Source organism: Meles meles, chromosome 9, assembly GCF_922984935.1.
Source record: "Meles meles chromosome 9, mMelMel3.1 paternal haplotype, whole genome shotgun sequence".
NCBI lineage: Eukaryota > Metazoa > Chordata > Mammalia > Carnivora > Mustelidae > Meles > Meles meles.
This window is the reverse complement of record NC_060074.1, coordinates 101,072,410-101,084,736: the sequence shown is the minus strand read 5'-3', so window position 1 is coordinate 101,084,736 and position 12,327 is coordinate 101,072,410. Positions and strand designations below refer to the sequence as shown.

General features: G+C 36.9%; 1 protein-coding gene across 2 annotated transcripts in view; it reads right to left on the bottom strand.

The window, feature by feature from the left end:
• The window catches only part of DPP10 (dipeptidyl peptidase like 10), a 1,411,353-nt gene that overhangs the window by 294,454 nt on the left and 1,104,572 nt on the right, over window positions 1–12,327 (bottom strand). The gene's annotated exons all lie outside the window — the stretch shown is intronic.

Here is a 12,327-nt window from a genome sequence, read left to right as displayed (position 1 = left end):
TGGATCAACCTAGTTTCAAATTTCAGGGCTCCAAATCTAGGAATTTAAATTGTAGGTAAATTTTTGCATAAATTGTATAATCTAATCTTGCCTAAAATCAAAGGAGGAAGAATGTTTTAAAATACAGAAGTCATGGAAAATTTTAGTCTGCCCAGGCTTATCGATTCTTTAGCACCATCCCAATCTGGAAATCATGATCTTAAATTTTATTAACTAGTGATATTTTTCACCAATGATTATTCAATATGCATATTACAACACTCTTTATCAACAAAGATGCTTTTTGAAATTGTTCAACATCACTAGCTATTGGCGAAATACAAATCAAAAGCACAATGAGATACCACCTTATACCAGTGACAATGGCAAAAATTAACAAGACAGTAAAAAACAAACGTTGGTGAGGATGTGGAGAAAGGCAAACCCTCTTCCGCTGTTGGTGGGAATGCAAGTAGGTACAGCCCCTCTGGAAACAGTATGGAGGTTTCTCAAGAAGTTAAAAATAGAGCTACCCTACAACTCAGCAACTGACTAGGTATATACTCCAAAGATACAGATGTAGTAAAAAGAAGGGGCACATGCACTCCAATGTTCATAGCAGCAATGTCCACAATAGCCAAAATGTGGAAGGAGCCAAGATGCCCTTCAACAACAGATGAATGGATAAAGAAGATCTGGTTCATACTTAAAGTGGTATATCAGCCATCAGAAAGGATGAATACCTACATTTTGCACTGACATGGATGCAACTGGAGGGGATTATGCGAAGTGAAATAAGTCAAGCAGAGAAAGACAATTATCATATGGTTTCACTCATATGTGGAACATAAGGAATAGTGTGGAGGACCACAGGGGAAGGGAGGGAAACTGAATGGGAAGAAATCAGAGAGGAAGACAAACCATGAAAGACTCTGGACTCCGGGAAACAAACTGAGGTTACAGAAGGGAAGGGAGTGGGGGGATGAGGTAACTGGGTGATGGGTATTAAGGAGGGCACATGCAGTGATGAGCACTGGGTGTTATAGGCAACAAATGAAATCACTGAATACTACATGAAAAACTAATGATGTACTACTACCTATGTTGGCTAACTGAACATAATAAAATAATTAAAACAATAAAATAACTATCTTGTCCCTTGACTTTATCACACCCTACAACAATACTGCCTGAGAAACATCTTCCCCCTCCACAAATGTATTACTTGCCAAGGTCTACAGCAGTCCAAGATAAAGGATGAGAAATATGAAACCTACAGCGTGAACAGCTCAGCAGTCTCATCTATCAGAAAATATTGATTGGCTTGATAATAACTCTGTAAATGTGAGATAATGGTCGTCCTACGAGGAGCCTTTCCAATATAAAAGACAAAATTTATAGAGAAGTTCTTTGAAATTGACTGGGGACCTAGAAGGTTTATGTGACAAATTTTGTCCACTGCTTCCGCAACTGTCTTCACTTCTTTGCTTGGAATAGATATGAGACACCAGGTACTGGAGCAACCATCTCATCACAGCTAGGTGACACACATGGGGGAAAGGTTAAGAGCAGTCAGAGAGGCCCGTGGTGCCATGCAAAGTCACAGAGCGATAATACTGGCTGCCTGCTAATGGACTTCTTTTGTAAAACTAGTAACTCACAATTTTTTTTAACAACCACATTCACATTCTCTTTGACTTGGCACTGAAACAACTTCTACTTTATTCAATTTGTGATCGGTTAGTCACCTGAGTGATTTGTTTTAAGATTCAAATTAATATTGATAATTGCACATTGCGCTCCCTGTACTGTTCATTTTGGTCAAATCTTTTTTTGGAGGTTCACATTGTGATAAGTAATTGTTACAATCTGAAAGGTTTACACAGGTTTGACAGGTGATATAAATAAGTGAAGTGTGTAAGAATTAATAATATTAAATATGACGAGTGCCATGTCTGAATCAGGAATGACCTAGGATGGCTGGTCATTGTTTCCCTGAGGAAATGCTATCTCAATATTATTGCCGTATCTTCCAAGTTTTCAAGAGTACAAAAAAAAAAAAGAAACATGGGCTTATATGGAAAATTTCCTAATATTTAAGTGGTGACAAATAATTATTTTTTACAATTTTTAGCCCATATTTGAACCAATACCATGAGGGTCAGTCTAAACATATCCAAGTGTGGGCCAAGTTATTATTTTAGAGTTAAATTCTTTAAATAAGAAGACTAAGACAATGTCTTTTTTGACATATCTCACTTAGACAAAATGATGTAACATGCAGCTTTGTTTTTCTACTTCATGACAATTACATAAATAGATCTTCAATTATAACAGGCCATGAGGGTTTTAGTAGAAAGTATGAACCAGCTGCAACCCCATATTTAGCTTTTTCACATTCCTTAAATAAGCTTTAAAGTTGATTCTCATTTCAACTGAAAAGCTGAGAAAGAAAATAGGTCACAGTCTAAGCAGATGGCTACTGGGAACTTCATGAAAGAAAAAAACAAAACAAAACAAAGCAAACAACAACAACAACAACAAAACAGGGATCAGTTTCCACATGTAAAATAGTGAAATGAAGCAGATATTTCTGCGTTGTTAGGTGCAAACTCTCTCTTCATCCATCTCAGCAATGTGCGATGTATACTTCCATGAGTAGGGTTTGGGGCACATTTTGAATCATCTGTTTCATTATGACTGTCAGGTCTGAAAAATATTTTAGGGACGCCATGACAATAATGAGGTTAAAGAGGTTGGTGTTATGAGAATGACAATTTCTAACTGGGCCAAAGAAGCAGGTCAGTTACTTTAGCCACTGGACTGATACATGAACAATATCTGATGATTTTTCCTCATTTTTTATTCATGTATCACTAATTCACTATACTTCACAGATGTGAAAAAAACACTGCAATTATGTATTGTTATAAGAGCCATTACTGACTGTAGTAGAATTTCCCTGTTGCCTAATTAACATCTATTTTATTTCTTTCATTTTTCTTGACAAACTTTGGACTTGCCTTTGAAATGTTCTCTACCCCTTTGTGTACAACTAAAATTATTTGAGTGGGAATTCTGCCCAAGCTCCATGGATGGAATTGATTTCTATATACTGAGCAGTAGAATTACATCATCACAGACATAGATCTGGGATAGGTGTGATGTAGGAAAGAGAATAACCATTGGGGGAATAGTTTATATGAAGACTGGGGTAAGAAGTATATGATATATTCAAAAATACATTACATCTAATGTGCCTAAAGCATAGATAGTGAGGAAATACAATGGAGAAGGAAAGCCAGAGATGAAGACACAAAGCCGTGTTCACAAATCACATAGACCTTGAAGAAGATTGGGAATTTATGCTAATGCAGTATCACTGATTGATTTCAAGCAAATAATTGGCATGGTCATATTGGAGTTAAAAAAATATGATTTCTGTGTAGAAAATGAACTAGAGAGGGGTGGGATGCTTTGACTATACAAAGACCAATTAGGAGGCTATTGTAGCCATCCAGGAGAAAGATGATAGAGATTCTGACCAGTGTGGGGTTGCAGAGCTAGAACTGATGTGGTCAAATGGCACATAGATGCTCTGACTCGCACACACTGATTACACAAATTATCACAAGAGTAGTAGATAATCTCAGTGATAGGAAAGGTCATCTTAAAGTGAGGGGATGAGGAGAAAATGCACCAATGATAAGATCTTTGGACTAAACATTAAAGATAGAGAAGTCTGATTAAAAAAAAAAAAAGGCAGAGGCCAAAAAGGCCTCTGGATGAATAAATAAAATCTTTAAAAAAAAAAAAGCCTCTGGGAGCACAGAACAAGACAGGAAAGGACAAAGAATGTTGGGAAGGGTGAAGAGTCACTACCCACATTTGGGACACAAAAGAAACACTTAAGGCAGACACAGAAAACAACTGGAGAAAGTCAGCTCTGGGCTAACTGTTGACCTTGACAGCGGGTTTCCTCCTGAGTACCTTATTCAACTGTAGGCACTGGCCGGTGAAGGTTTTCAGAAAATCCATTTACCCAAACAAAGCTATGCTTAAACAGGAGGTACCTAGTTATAGTAGAGACACGGCTTTTAGATTTCCAACTAAGAAGGGGAATGAAAGAGGCCTCAGTAAGTCCTTGGGATTTGTTGGTATCAAAGCATAACAGGGTAAGTGATGACGCAAAACTAAGGCTTCAAGCTAGTTGTCATGTGGGTAATGATACTATTAACATAAACAGAAAAGTGGAGATAAAGTTATATTTTGGTGAAAGAAGAGGGTAATTGTATACATGCGTTAAATTTATGTGATGTCATTGCCATATTTCCATAGAATCAAGCAAGAATTGTAACTGAAATGATAACAAGTGCTACTTTTAAAGACTATATAGACCCTTCAAAGAGCACATGTGTTTATAGTGTGGACACAGTCGTCATGTCTTTTATCGACAACTGTTTTTGTGTCTAATTATGATCTCCCTCCACCATCCATCAGTAGGTGGTAATTCACAGAGACCAGAAACTGTGTCTTCCCTTGTCAGTAATGTCTGGAAGAATAAAGGCTCTTAAGATCCATTGAGGAAGTAGCTAAAGCCTCTCATACAAAGCTCCTCATGCTATCACTGACTTTTCTAGGCTGATGTTTGAAGAATACCATCCTGCATAATGAGTCTTTCTCTCTGCACTTTTTTCTAATTTGCCTACTAGACCAACTCCCATTTCATGTATATATTTTCCATATATATTTTTTCAGCACAATGCCACTGAAAGCAGAATTTGTGCTGTACCCCCATTAACTGAGGAATCATCAGAAGCTTTTCTTTCATTCCATGATGATTCTACTCTCAGGACTTTATTCCACTTTCCTGGTGATGTAAGAAGAATTTAATGCACAAAAGGAAACTTGCTTTACAGATCCCAGAAGATTGAAATACCTAAATTGTGACTTGAAACCATAAAAAGCAAAGGAATCAAATTAGATGATTATAACCTACAGCACATTTCTGCCAAATTTTCGATTATAGCTTTCTAAATTCAAGGTACTTTTGAGTTGCCTTAAAATTTTATTCCTTTTGGTTAATTGATATTTCTTATTAGTTTTGTTCCAACTAATCAAGATTTTATGGGGTAAAAGTTAAAATGACTTATTTATTTGAGTACTATTTTCAAGTCTAATTGAGTTATTAAGCAAAATGAACTTGAACAATGAAACATAAAAGAAATGGATTTTATTCTAACAAGATACTGATCCACTCAAGACTCTTGGGGGAGTGCTTTTATTGTAAGTAAAGAAATATAAAATACGGCTGATCCTCTAACATTTTGCCCTAATAAAATCATTTATAAGCCCTTTTAGGAAAAGTTTATTTGATGTAGGTTTATGAAACAAATTTAGAAGTTGCAAATGAGATGAGGTTTTGGGTTTTATTTTTAATATAAGCTGCCACTGTAGCATGGAAGACTCAATATTCTCATGTCAAAGGGACTTTTTCAAAGATCTTGTAGTTCTCATAAAAAAGATTTCAGTGCTGTAATTCTGCAAAAGCATCCCTCAAAATGGTCTTGAACATTATAGCCAGACAGCTTTTAAAAGAGTCCTCTAATTATTTAACAAAATGAAGAATGACCTCACTTGGAATTTTATAGTAGGTTATCATTCACTTCTTGCCTAGAGTTTTTCTGTAGGGCAATACTGGGATGGAAACGGATATGAAGTGCCATTTGGTGTCAGGGATAAAGGATAGTATGCAGAACTAGAAAGTGAGTCAAGGAGAGAATATCAAATTATAAGTTTCTCAAAGGCTAGGGTCATAGCTTCTAAGGATTTTGTATTTATTCTTCATCAGGTTCAGTAGATATTAGTTCTATTAGTGAAGGCTCATTAATTAGTATTCAAATTAAATTACATTTGTATACATGGTGAGGCTAAACTATTACAGACAGAATAGGAAGAGTTGGAAAAACCTGTACTCCAGCAATGGCAAAATAAACAAAATGTCTGTCTCCCCAACATTATCATGCTGCCCACTATACTACCCACTTTGACTAGTTTCCTAAAAGCTTTAGACTTTAGTTCCTCAAACGACACCCTCTTAGCTATTTGCCATCTGCAAAGAAAGGAGCTGAAGGCAGCTGCTGGTCTCAGAGCTGTTCAGTTATCAGAGTCTTCCCTTTAATCCTACCCTTAGACCTGTATTTTATCAGGACGCTGATGATTTAATCCATCCTAATGAGATAAATAATCCTTTTAGTTACCATTGCCTGGATGCAAAATACTTTAGGAGTACGAACTGTTTAAAAAAAAGGTAGAATGTGGAAAGCCCAACTGGAAGGGAAAGAAAGTCCCACCCCTTCAAAAGGGAACCATGGACTAGTTTACAATGGACTTGTTGTTGGTTCTGGCTTATCCACATTGAAGACACCTGACAAATACAAGAGTAGAATGGTTTACCTACATGAAGAAAAATACATGTAAATATACATATATACTGAACATATACATACTCAATATTGGATTAGAAGAGAGTTTAATAATGCATTTACTTATTTCAATTTTAACCAAAGAAAGAGTCATTTGACTGGAAGTAGTAGTCAAGTAGGTCCTGGCTATTTTCCCTTGGATAGAAGTTTTAGTAACCAAATGAGAAGGGAGGGGATGGAATTCATCTGTGTTGCTGCTTTCCAGAAGAGGGAAACCTAAAGAAAATGGTACCAGATCCCAGTGCAGCACCCTAGATTTAAGAGTATTATTTCTAACTATAGGGATTGCTTAGCATTTCTTTTTGTCTGTCCCCTGCCCCTTCATCCCACTCCCATATTTCCATTCCCAAATAAAAAGGTAAGATCAAGGTCAATAACATACTGGAAAAGCCCTGAATACCAAGCATAGGAACAGGGAAGACAGGAGACCAGGACAGCAAGTTTTACTGTTTGCCCTGGATCACACGGTAGAATGCAGACACTTGTTTCCTGTGATCTTCCCAAGTCCATTAATACTAGAAGTGCTGGGGCACTTGGGTGGCTCAGTTGATTAAGTGTCTAACCTTGGCTCAGGTCATGATCTCTGGACCTGCGCCCCAAAATGCTCCTGCATTGGGCAGGGAGTCTTCTTCTCCCTCTCCCTGGGCCCCTCCCCTTACTCATACTTTCTCTCTTTCTTATATAAATAAATAAAATCTTTTTAAAAAGGCTAGAAGGGCCACACAGAGGTAAACACTCATGAATAATACACAGCTTTGACTGATAACAAAAAATCATATATATTTTTTGAGCCTGTTAGTGACCAAGTGATTTGAAGTTTCATTATTTTGTCTCACCACAACTAACTTCAGAGATTGAAGATAATTAGCGAGAGGATGGCTTAAACTTCCCCTGAATCACTTCTGCACTTCATTTTCCAACACTCCTGCCATGCCAACTATCTCATTGTTCTGGACACAAGCTAGGACCTTTTGTAGCTTTGGTTGTGGGCATGCCTTAAGGCATCTTCCCACTTTATTTTTTTTAAGCCTGGAAAACCCTTATTCAAACCTTCGAGATACAGTTTTGAGGTTCTTTCCTGGGAATTTAGAGCTTTCTCTGGCACTTAAAGGCTAAGCCTCGCCCCCATGTACTATAAATTTCCTCTATTTAAACAAATGTCCCCACTAGAGTGCAAATTCTTCAAATGAATGGTGGGAATGATACATAACCATGTTTATTCCTAGCTGCTGAAGCATACTTCCTGATGATTATTTCAAAATGAATGAATAGATGTGTCGGAACAAATGCAATATAATTAGAATTAAAAAGGGATTAAGATACATTTGTCTTTTTCTAACTTTTTTGAAGGAATATAATTTTCCCTCCCCTACTCATATGGAACATTTTAAAAAAATAATGTGAAAAAGTCTTTTACTTTGGAATCTGGAAACCTAATATCCAGGTCAAACTCTGCCACTGCTTACCTCTATGTCATTTGACTTCTCTGGGCCTTAAATTCTTTTTTTTTTTTTTTAAGATTTTATTTATTTATTTATTTGACAGAGATCACGAGCAGGCAGAGAGGGGGAAGCAGGCTCTCTGTTGAGCAGAGAGTCCGATGCGGGGCTTGATCCCAGGACCTTGAGACCATGACCTGAGCTGAAGGCAGAGGCTTAACCTACTGAGCCACCCAGGAACCCCACTGGGCCTTAAATTCTTCAGCAATAAATCAGAGTGTTCTAAAGTCTCCCCTAACATAAATACACTGTCATTTCTTGGAACTCTCCCAGAGTACCTTCTTTACTCAGAAGGAAGGAAACAATTTAAGCAATGATCAAGACAAACTTTCTTTCTTTCTTTACTTTTCCTTTTTTTTTAAAGAGAAGGAGAGAAAAGAGGTATAGGAAGGGGCAAAGGGAGAGAGAGTGAGAGAGAGAATCTTAAGCAGGCTCCATGTCCAGTGCAGAGGTCAACCTCACAACCCTGAGATCATAACCTGAGCCAAAATCAAGAGTCAGACACTTAACTGACCAAGCCAGCCAGGCATGCCCCAAGACAAACTTTCAAGATAAACAGTCTCTGTGTTTATCAAACAAAAAAATGCATGATGAAGGAAAGCAAAAGGAAATAACCCCAAACTCATTTTCACCATTCAGTTCACCTGTAGCAGCAGGTGCAGAACACCCCTTCCATGCTAGAATGCCATGTGTTATGTTGCCCTTAAGGATGCAGATGTGAGAACTGGTAAATACGATTGGCCTCATTTGGCTTTGACCCCTAAAATGAGCCAGAACTAAACTGAGTCAGACCAAAAACCTCTAACCAGAGTTTTACTCTTGATAAGAGGAAAGGGCTGAATGGTTATAGGATATACATTAAATTTTGTGCAGAAATAAACTGTGGGACAAGTACAAATAACCCCTCTGTGAAGTTTACAAATTGTGACCAAGTTGTCTTGTATTTTCTATGGCCTCTACCTAGATTACACTCTCATACCTGATTTCTAAGTACATGGCAGTTTAGGAATTAATATAAAGTAAATGGGAAAGAGGCTTAGCATGAAAGGACCTACAGAAATAGCAACTGTTTATCTCCCATCATATCATTCCTGGAAACCTTTGTGGCAGGTGATGTGAGATATTTACATATAAAAACAAAAATTAAAACAATCAAACAAATGTTGTAATTCCAGAAAGCTAACTATATGGACAATTTCCTAAGAATTAATTAGTACTCTAAAAGAACTCTTATTTTTATTATTGTTTCTGTGACAGGATACTATAAATAGTTAAAAGCACATTTTAATTTATTTCTCAGGTTTCACTATCTCACACTTTCAGGAAGAAAAATAAACATGTGAGAGTCAGTGTTTCTTCAGTTGTTGTTGGTTTCCGTTTTTGTTTTTGTTTTTGTTTTCCCTTTATACAGTCAGGGGCAGGAATGCTTTAAACTCCTTCAGAGAAGTAATTTTTCCCCTTTAAAGATACAGTTGTTAAATAAAAATTGACTTAATATGAATGCCATTTCCCCAGAATTGTTCAAATCATCATAATGATGACTTTCCCTTATTGATTTCTGGCAGCTTAGTTTCATCTCTTAATTCTTTGTTACAACCGAGAGGGATAATAATAAGACTTTGGTGCTCACTGAAAGTATTGTCTCGAATAGTTTACAGCAGTAGTAACATTGTGGCATGCACCTGCAAGTCATAACTTAAGTTCTTTAATGTAAGATGAATGCATCCCTTTCCCAAATAGTGACTGAGCGCTTACTGCTTTCTACTACACTCTAGGCAGAGAAGGGAAAATTAATAAAAGAAAAAAGAGAACATAAAAACATAGTGTATGCCCTTAAGGAGCTTACTGACAGTGGAAATGCAGTGCATAATACTCAGGGGTAAGAGTTGAACTACATAATACAGAATAGAACAGATCAAATTTTCACAGAAAGGTTAGTATTTAGCAGAAATTAATGAACTTCTATGTATTTGGCTATGTTTTTACCTGAGAGTTTATTGTTAGCAGCATTTTTTCTGTGGATAAAATTAGGACTGCCAGCTTTCCACAACACTGGATCAATTCATAATTTTCATTCACATCTGCAAATTTGACTTCCTGAGTTTTGTTCATCTTGTAAACTGCTTTTGAGGACGATCACAGCGACTTAGTACCCCTTATTCTCGGATAGGGTTATAGGCTAAGACTGGCTCAAATCTTAATTTCTCAAGTGGAGTGGATTCTCTGGGGGGCCTACCTAGGGTTTGCCATCTGATATTACATTAAAGAAGTACAGATAATGTCTGGTTGGACTTCATCTCCATTTCTCTTGACTTGCATGAGACATTGCTGTGCTGAGGACCCCACTCTAATGCAATGTCTTCTGAGTAATAGAAGATGCCATCTCTGTTCTACCAGTAAATTCCTAAGCCCTAAGAGTGATGCCCACAGCATCCAAATTGGTAAGAAAAAAGTAAAATTTTCACTATTTGTAGATGGCATGACTATCTTTCTGTCTCTCTATCTCTATGTCTCTCTCTATATATGTAATCCTAAAGACTCCACCAAAAAACTGTTAGAACTGACAAATGAATTCAGTAAGGCTGAACAATACAAAATCAATGTTCAGAAATCTGTTGTATTTCTATGCACTAATAATGAAGCAGTAGAAAGAGAAATTAAGAAAATAATCCCATTTACAGTTGAACCAAAAATAATAAAATACCTAGGAATGAACGGAACCCAGGCAGTAGAAGACCTGTCCTCTGAAAATTACAAAATATTGATGAAAGCAATTAAAGACGACACAAACAAATGGAGACATATGTCATGGTCATAAGTGGAAGAACAAATATTATTAAAATGCCACACTACCCAAAGCATCTGCAGCTTTAATGCAATCCTTATTCAAATACCAATAGCATTTCTCACAGAAGTAGAATAAACAATCCTAAGATTTGTATGGAACCCCAAAAGAACCTGAGTAGCCAAAGCAATCTTGGGGGGAAAAAAAACTGGAGGTATCACAATCCCAGAGTTCAAGATATACTAGAAAGCTACAGTAATCAAAACAATATGGTACTAATAAAAAAAAAAAAAGACAAACAGATCAATGGAACAGAATAGAAAACCCAGAAATACACCCATGCTTATATGGTCAATTGATTTTCAACAAAGGAAGCAAGAGTATACATTGTGAAAAAGAATGTCTCTTCAGCAAATTGTGTTGGGAAAACTGGACAGCTATCTGCCAAAGAATGAAACTGGACCACCGTCTCACAATCATACACAAAAATAAACTCAAAATGGATTATGGATCTAAATATGAGATCTGAAACAATCAAAGTCCTAGAAAGGAGCAAAGGTAGTAATTTCTCTGACATTGGCCAAGCTCTTTTCCCCTAGATATGTCTTCTGAGGCAAGGGAAACACAAGCAAACTATTGGAACTATGCCAAAATAAAAAACTCCTGCACAGCAGAGGAAACAATAAAATTAAAAAACAACCTACCAAATGGGAGAAGATATCTGCAAATGATGTATCTGATAAAGGGTTAGTACCCAAAATATATAAAGAACTTGTGCAACTTAACCCCTTTCCCCTAAAAAAAAAGAAAAAAAAAAAACCTACAAACAGTCCAATTAAAAAATGGGCATTTTTTCCCAAGAAAACATACAGTTGTCCAACAGACACATGAAAAGATGCTCATCATCACTTATCATCAGGGAAATGTAAATCAAAACCACAATGAGGTATCACATCTGTCAGAAATGCTAAAATCAAAAACACAAGAAACAACAGGTGTTGGAAAGGATGTGGAGAAAAAGGAACCTTAGTGTACTGTTGGTGGGGAGGCAAACTGGTACAGCCACTGTGGAAAATAACAGAGTTTCCTCAAAAGTTTAAAAATGGAATGACTCTAATATTCAGTAATTCCACTATTGGTTTTTTACCCAAACAAAATGAAAAGAGATATATATTCAAAGAGATATATATGCATCCCTGTGTTTATTGCAACATTATTTACAATGGCCAAATAGTGGAAGCAGCCTAAGTGTCCACTGATAGATGAACGGGTAAAGAAGATATGGTATATATACACAATAGAATATTACTTAGTGAAGCAGAGAGAGTCAAGTATCATATGGTTCCACTTATTTGTGGAGCATAACAAATGACATGGAGGACATTGGGAGATGGAGAGGAGAAGGAAGTTGAGGGAAATTGGAAAGGGAGGCGAACCATAAGAGACTATGGACTCTGAAAAACAACCTGAGGGTTCTGAAGGAGCGGGGGTGGGAGGTTGGGGAAACCAGGTGGTGGGTAATAGGGAGGGCACGTATTGCATGGAGCACTGGGTGTTGTGCAAAAACAATGAATACTGT